The sequence below is a fragment of the Globicephala melas genome, chromosome 21 (assembly GCF_963455315.2).
Source record: "Globicephala melas chromosome 21, mGloMel1.2, whole genome shotgun sequence".
NCBI lineage: Eukaryota > Metazoa > Chordata > Mammalia > Artiodactyla > Delphinidae > Globicephala > Globicephala melas.
The window spans coordinates 29,027,850-29,035,934 of record NC_083334.1 but is presented as its reverse complement, the minus strand read 5'-3'; the positions used below and the strand labels follow the sequence as shown (position 1 = coordinate 29,035,934).

The 8,085-nt window shown below is 43.4% G+C and overlaps 1 pseudogene; it reads right to left on the bottom strand.

Moving 5' to 3' along the window:
• Nucleotides 1–6,513: 6,513 nt before the first annotated feature.
• Nucleotides 6,514–7,613, bottom strand: LOC115867874 (eukaryotic translation initiation factor 2 subunit 3 pseudogene; annotated as a pseudogene).
• Nucleotides 7,614–8,085: the final 472 nt, after the last annotated feature.

Below are 8,085 nucleotides of genomic sequence, written 5' to 3'. Positions count from 1 at the left end.
CAGGGTGACAGGGCTTAAGGCTGTCACTGAATCCACCTGAGTTTTAAATACATTGACAGATGATGTCCACAGAGGCTAAGAAGAGAACCAGTTTAGGGAACCTAGCTGGTCCCAGGGAGATGAACTGATGGCGTGCCATCAGCTTGGTTTTGTGCTCCAGTTCAAGTCGGAGGTCCACGGAGCAAGGTTCTGATTGATCACCTTCTAACATGGTGCTTGTTCATGTGCCGGATCATTTATTCATGAAACATTTATGGGGATTCTCCTGTGCCCAGCACATTATGTTAGGTGCTGTGGGAGACACAGAAAGATATACATGTGTATATAGAGAGAGATCTTTGAGTTCAGCAAATTCCTTTTTTTTTAAAAAAGGACATGTTTGTTTGTCTATTTATTTATCTATTACTTATTTTTGGCTGCGTTGGGTCTTTGCTGCCGCACGCAGGCTTTCTCTAGTTGCGGAGAGTGGCGGCTACTCTTCGTTGCGGAACATGGGCTCTAGGTGCACAGGCTTCAGTAGTTGTGGCATGTGGGCTCAGTTGTTGTGGCTCGCAGGCTCTAGAGCGCAGGCTCAGTAGTTGTGGCGCACGGGCTTAGCTGCTCCATGGCATGTGGGATCTTCCTGGACCAGGGCTCGAACCCGTATCCCCTGCATTGGCGGATTCTTAACCACTGCGCCACCAGGGAAGCCCTCGGCAAATTCCTTTCTATGGCTTATATATGTGAAAGCAGCTTTAAAACATGGAATAAAGTGGTGAGGTCATAAAGTCATAAGAGATGTGCAGGTTAAATTTTAGGGGTGTTCAGAAGAAGGAGATATATATCTATTCTTGCTGCCTCTAATCACACCTTTCTCTGTTGAATTCTTCATGTCATTGCCACACTAATCATTGTAAAACACCCCTTTCAGCACGTCTGGCTTTTTCTCAAAACCCTTAAATGATTTTCTATTTCCAACGGAATCAATTTCAAAGTCCCTTTCAGGTTGTCTTATTACCTCTAGCTCTGCAGGTGTGATTTCTTCCTCTTCCTGGGATGAGGGTTGGAGGGGTGGCGTATGTCGATTGCCTGCCGTGCTTTTGGCTTTCCTCATATATTCTGTGATTCTGGCCTGAGTGCATCTTCCCTTGGGGATGTTGTCTGTGGGAATATTTTTCCTGTTGATGTCTTGGGCTGTGGAGTACCCACAGGACAATCCTATGCTCTCCTCCATGAGTTTCTGTACTGAGAGATAATGAATTAGGGTTTTTACCTCAAGAGACAAAGGACTTCCACACCTGGCCTTTGAGCTGTAGCTTGAGCTGATGAACAGACACTCTCATTTCTGTTGGTGGATAGAGAGCCCAAGTTCTACCAGTTCCTGGTTCCAGGTAGGGAACCAGGCTCCTGCCTCTGGGGCTATGGTGTCTCTGACCTTGCCTTGGCATTAAAACCCCAGCCGCTGTAGCCCGTGTTTTACTGAAGACCTGGAAGCCTTATGTGGGTCACTCCCTAAATCTATCTCTACACCTAACCTGACCCCTAACCAAACCCCAGAGCTGTAGGCTTTTTATCCAACTGTCCATTTATCATCTCTATTTGGTTATCTTATGGCCATCTCAGATTTAATGTAGTCAGAACAGGACTCCAGATGTGTTAATATACATGTGTTAAACACCACCATAGCATTCCTATGTATAAAGGCTTAATGGGTACCTGTTCCCTAGTGTCACTTTAACAGCTGTGATCTTATGTATGCCATTATCTATGTATACATTATATTGATAGCTATATGGGTCTATACACTACACAGCATGTGTATGTACGTAGACCATAGTTATCTGGATTAACTCAGATGGGCTTTGCTTTAGGTGTTCCGACAATCTCAAGATTTACAAGGAAGTGCTTTTTGGATAACAGCTGTCCTGACACTAAGTGTTCCTTGCTGCATGGTTTTGCCTTACTTGCAGTGAGAGGGGAAGTAATTCTCACACCTTCCCCCCTACTGCAGACCCTTGAAAAGTGTGCTCCACCCTCTATGTTCATCAGGATCCCTCAGGGTTCTTGTTAAAAAGACTGCTTTTTAGACACTCCCAAGCTAAACTCTCTGGGTGGGGGCGGATAGGGCTCAGAAAGGCATATTTTAAACATGTTCTTCAGGTTACTCTTAAGTGCACTGTGGTTGGAGAACCACTGCACAAATTTCTTTTCTCCTTTGGCAAATCATTTAAAATATTTATGGAAGAGACTATTCCAGGGAGCCCAGAGAAGAGGGGGCTGACTTGCAGCCATCCCTTTCCACACCAAGGATTCAATGCCTGTGTCCATCTTGCCAAGTGTAACTTTGGACCCTACTAGAACTTTCCAGAATTACTACTGCTACTTAAACATTCGTTTCCGTGCTTTTTGTCTTGTTGGTCTAAACACACAAATGTCAGCAGAGGAGGATGAAGCTTGGATGTCATTAAACATTGACCTACTGTCCTGGTTTGCTACAAATTGAGAGGTTTTGCGGGATGCACGGGTTTCAGTGTCCAAACCACGAAGGTCCTGGGCCAACTAGGATGAGTTGGTCCCCCTAATAAATGAGTCTTACAAATCTTATGTGTTGAAACTAATGCTTCAGGAAATAACAGATTTGAAATCCACATGGGTTATAAAATAAAGGAGACTAGTGTGGGATGAAAGGTATTCTGGGACTGGTCAGATTCGTGGGGCAGGATTGAGCAGTTCTCAATGTTGAAAAGCAGGCAGATCCTCCCGTGTATCCGCCATGTTGGATGGGGTGGCCACACTTCTTCCAAGTCACATTGTGTTGACAGCAGTGGTGGGAACACATCTGGAGTGAGGAAGTTTGTTTCCTACCCTGGAGGAGGCTGCCCTTCCAACCCAACAATGAGGTGTTCGGTGCCTTGTTCCATATTCCTAACTTGCGGTGAGAGCAAATAGAGTGTCTTAGGGCCTGGTGGGGGGTGTGGAGTGGTGGGCAGTCCTTCCCATGCTCTGATCAGAATCTGTGCTCAGATCTGGTGGCTGGGTGCCATTTCTCCTGTCCCTCTTACCATCCTCCCCAGCAGGAGCGACTTACCATTAAGCCAGCAGGACAGTGCCTGTTGCCCTTAGTGCTTTTAAGGACTCAGAAAATGTTTTAGTTTTTCTAAAACAATGAGAAAAAAATCTTTTAGGTTGAAGAAAATATTTTCCTATATAATATTATTACATATACCAATGCAGTCGTAAAATAGAATTTTAATATAAACATTTAAATAAAAGTTAATAATAATAGGGCTTCCCTGATGGCGCAGTGGTTGAGAGTCCGCCTGCCGAGGCAGGGGATATAGGTTCGTGCCCTGGTCCGGGAAGATCCCACATGCCGCGGAGCGGCTGGGCCCGTGAGCCATGGCCGCTGAGCCTGCGCGTCCGGAGCCTGTGGGAGAGGCCACAACAGTGAGAGGCCCGCGTACCGCAGAAAAAAAAAAAAAAGGACATCTGTTAATAGGATCTATGCTTTGAATTTTTTTTTCTGATGATGGGAATGGATGCAATGAGCCTTTACTCCTCCCAGCCCCCAGACATATCTCCTCCATCCAATGGAAGCACAGTGAGTAGGTCAGGGCCAGGAATAAGATTGCTGCCAGGATCAATCTCCTTATGGGGCTTGAATATGCAGCCTTGACCTCATAATCAGCCAGGGGTACTAGGCTCTGCCTTTCACTGAGCAGATTCCTAGCCAGATTTAGGTGCTCTGGTGTCCTCTACTCCTATTCCTGTCAGAACGGGGGAGGACAGGGGAATAGGTGTCTCTTTGCTGCTTCCAGTCACCAATCCTTCTTCCCTGGGAGTAGAGGTGCCCTGTACAGTCTTCATCTTGTGTGCCGTTGAGTTTTTCCTCTTGAAAATTGTTCCATTTGTTTTTTTTTCCGTGGGAAATGTCAACAAAACTTCTCAGAGCAAGACTTGTGATGTGTGTGTGTGTGTGTGTGTGTGTGTGTGTGTGTTTGAGTAGGATGGTGAACTGTGGGTAAAATGTGGACTGGAACAGAAAAAGACCCACCACTGATTGGGTGTCCTCTTGACGGCAGCTGCTCTACCAGGTATCACACCATTCAATTCTCAAGACAATCCTGAGGGTAGGAAGGATCCTCCGTGTCTTAAAAACGCATAAGCTGGTACACATGTAGGTGGACAGCCTGTAAGTGGCAGAGTCAAATGCAGTTCCTACCCTTGACCTCAATGAACTCTTCCACACAAACGAATCACACTGTTTGTGTCTGTAAAGCATAGTGGGAACGTAGAAATTCTATAAATATTTGGCTAATCTGATTACAGAACCAGCCATTGTGGAAATACAAGCAAAAGAATGATTTCTGGAGACCGGTGTTATTTAGGATTTTTTCTCTGCCCAGAGTTACCTTCTGCATTTTTGGTCTTCCTCACCTTCTGACATACTAAACAACGACAATGACAGCAGCAACTACATGGCTGGCTCTGGAGGGATAAAGGACATTGACTCCCAAACTAATGAAGCTGGTAAAAGTTTTCATTTGAACCCAATGCAAGGGTTTTTAATTTGTTTCCTTGTTTTCTAATAAGTCTGTTCTTTCAATAACAGTGCACATTTTTACATTAACATTCCAGACTGCTTTTATCCTTTAAACTCTTATTTATATTAGAATTAATTTCATGACACAAAAGCTTGAATTAAGCATTTACCTTTCCAGACAAAGAGACTTTCTCTGTGCAGATGCTGCCTGCTAATATGTATGAAGGCCAACCCGTGTAAAAAGGGAAGTTTTTAAAAAAGGTTTTTCATTTCAGTTAAAAATGAGCAACCAACCAAGAATTCAGCATTTGAGTATATTGCCTTCTTATCATTTCCCTATAATTAAAAATATGTAATATAATTGTGATATGATTGTAATGAAACTTTGTATTTTATGTCATACATACAAATGGGTCTGTGTTTGTGTAGGGGTTTAACTGCGTGCTGGTGCATTCGTACACACACACACACACACACACACACACACACACACAGATCCAGCCCTGCTCCTCTCATCCAACCACCTGGCAATAACCCTTCCCTCTTTTCTTCTCCATGTTGGGAGATGAAGAAACACGGTCCCTCTCCCTGGGATTCTGATGTCCCAGCTGGACGATGGGAAACAGTGCCTGGCACTTTCACAGGGTGTTGCTGCCCAAGATTCTCCCTTTGCAGGGAGAGGAACTCTGGCTCCACCTCGTCTCCATCTCCTTAGGTTGTGACCAAGTAGCCCCTAAAGACTGCAATTCTTTCTTTCGGAGTCACAACGTACTTCAGCGGACAATTTCATCTTTTTCAGTTTGCCGGCCTCATCTGCTCACTTTCAGGATTTCAGAACGTATCTCTTTGGGTCATACAATAAGTGTGGGGAGGAATAACCAACACCACCTTTTTTTTTTTTTTTTATAAAACAGATTTATTGAGGTATAAGTTACCTACCATGAAGTTCACTGATTTAAGTGTACAGTTTGATGAGTTTAGTAAATTTATACAATGTGGGCTTCCCTGGTGGCGCGGTGGTTGGGAGTCTGCCTGCCGATGCAGGGGACACGGGTTCGTGCCCCGGTCCGGGAAGATCCCACATGCCGCGGAGAGGCTGGGCCCGTGAGCCATGGCCGGTGAGCCTGTGCGTCCGGAGCCTGTGCTCCGCAGCGGGAGAGGCCACAACAGTGAGAGGCCCGCGTACCGCAAAAAAAAAAAAAAAAAAAAAAAAATGTATACAGTTGTGCAACCATCGCTACAATCCAGTTTTAGGACATTTGCATCACCCCACAGTCTCCCGGTGCCCATTTAGAGCTGACTCCCTGCCTTCGTCTCAGGCAACCAGTGATCTACTTTCTCTTTCTAGATATTTGCCCTCTTTAGAAATATCTTACAAATGGGATCATATAATATTTACTCTGTTGGCTTCTTTAACATATTTTTCGAGATCCATCCATATTGTTGCAGATAACAGTAGTTTGTTCCTTTTTATTGCTGAATAGGATTTTACTAGACGGCCATACCACATTTTGTTTATCCATTCATCTATTGATGAAGAGTTGGGTCATTTCCACCTTTTAGCTATAGTGAATAATGCTGCTGTGAACATGGGGATAGAAATATCTCTTTGGGTCCCTGCTTTCACTTCCTTATTTTTTTTTTTTTAATAAGAAGAAAAATTTTATTTCAAATAGGTTCAGTGGTATGTGTGCTACAGCAATGGCTGGTTGTAGCAGTTTCCTTTCAAACCTTCATTGATGTATAAATTAGACATTATTTGGGAATGATTAATTTCTGGTAAAATGTAGATTCAATCCAACATCATGCCAATTTTTACTTTTATTGTAGACTTTATTTTAGTACTAGAGGTTAAATTTTCATCACCAAAAAATGATAATAATCTTACAGCTACTCCTAAGGTAATGAGCTGTCCTCACTGTTGCTTTGAAAATATACCCCTAGGTTGTTAAGAGAAATTACGACTTCATCCAAATCTGTTATTTAATTCTTCAGTCATCGTCTACTGTTGGTTTGATTGTCAACTCCTCTTCTTATTTGACGCCAACCAGCTAAACGCCACTGTTTCTCAACTCTTCAGCTAAGGGCAATTTTTTCTCCTACTTCTGTGATTTTGCCCAAATCAGCCTTGACTGCACTAACTCTTCCTCCTGTCGACAGGGATCCTATGTCCACCATAAGCACTTCATTCTTAGACAGCTTTTGCTGCTTTCTTGTCTCCTTCAGTGCGTACATCTAGAAGCCGTCTAAGCAGGAAATAGGAAATTTCCAGTCTGTGAAGATCTCAGGTAAAGCTCCAACTGCACCAAGTACCTGCCCCACCATTCTGTCAGCCTGGCACAAAGTGGGGTTAATTTTTGTTCCAGCTCCAATAAGCCCTCCTGGAGTAGCATACTGAAGATCATTATGCTCTGCGAAAAGCAATACAATTTTGGAAAAGGTGGGTTTTCCTATGAGTTTTCCTTCACTATTTTTGGAAAAATACCAGGTCTGACTTCTATCTCCTGGCCCACCTTTAATACTCCTTTTAGAATACTACCACCATCTACATCCCCCTTAAGGTCATCAACTTCACAGCCAGGTTTGTTGACATCAAAGGATCTAATAACAAGTTGGGGTTCTGAAGTAAAGTCTCTTGGGGGTACTGGAATTTTCTTTACTATGTACTCACAGACAACTTCAATATTGTATTTTAGCTGAGCAGAAATTAGAATAATAGGAGGTCCTTCTGCTACTGTACCTTGTACAAATGTAAGGATCTGTTCATACTGTTCTTTAGCCTGGCTTTCTTTTACCAAATCCATTTTATTTTGTAGAATCAAAATATGCTTCAGTTTCATGATTTCTATAGCAGTCAGGTGTTCAGAAGCTGTGGCTGAGGACAAGACTCGTTTCCAGCTATCAATAGAAGAGCTGCATCCATCACTGTGGCACCATTCAGCGTAGTAGCCATCAAACTATCGTGGCCAGGACAGTCAACAAAGGAAACATGTCTGACTAATTTGAAGTTCCCTTTGGCCCCTGGAATGTCTGTAGGAAACTCATCGGGTGTACTACTTCCACAGGATCTATAACATTCTGGCCGAGGACAACTTGGGTCGTCAAGTTTATAAATCTTAGCATTAGCATAGCCAAGTTTGATTGTAATATTATTTTCTAGTTCATTTTTGAACCTGACAGAGTGAACTCCAGAAATAGCTTTTACAACTGTAGATTTCCCGTGAGCTACATGACCAATTGTACCTATATTAATTGTGGCCTGTCTGCTTATAACTTCATGTGAAAGCGGTGTCAACTTGGTAACATCCAAAGTGGAGAGATCTTGCCGAGAAAGGCGTGGCTGCACTAACATCACACCAGCCTCGCCCCACCGCCATCTTGCCTAGAGAGCTCACTTCTTTTGAGTATATATCTAGAAGTGGAATTACTAGATCACATGGTAATTGTATTTAATTTTTTGAGGAATGCCGTACCGTTTTTTACTAGCAGTTGTATCATTTTACATTCCCACCAGCAATGCACAAAGGCTCCAATTTCTCCATGTTCTCGCCAACACTTTTTTT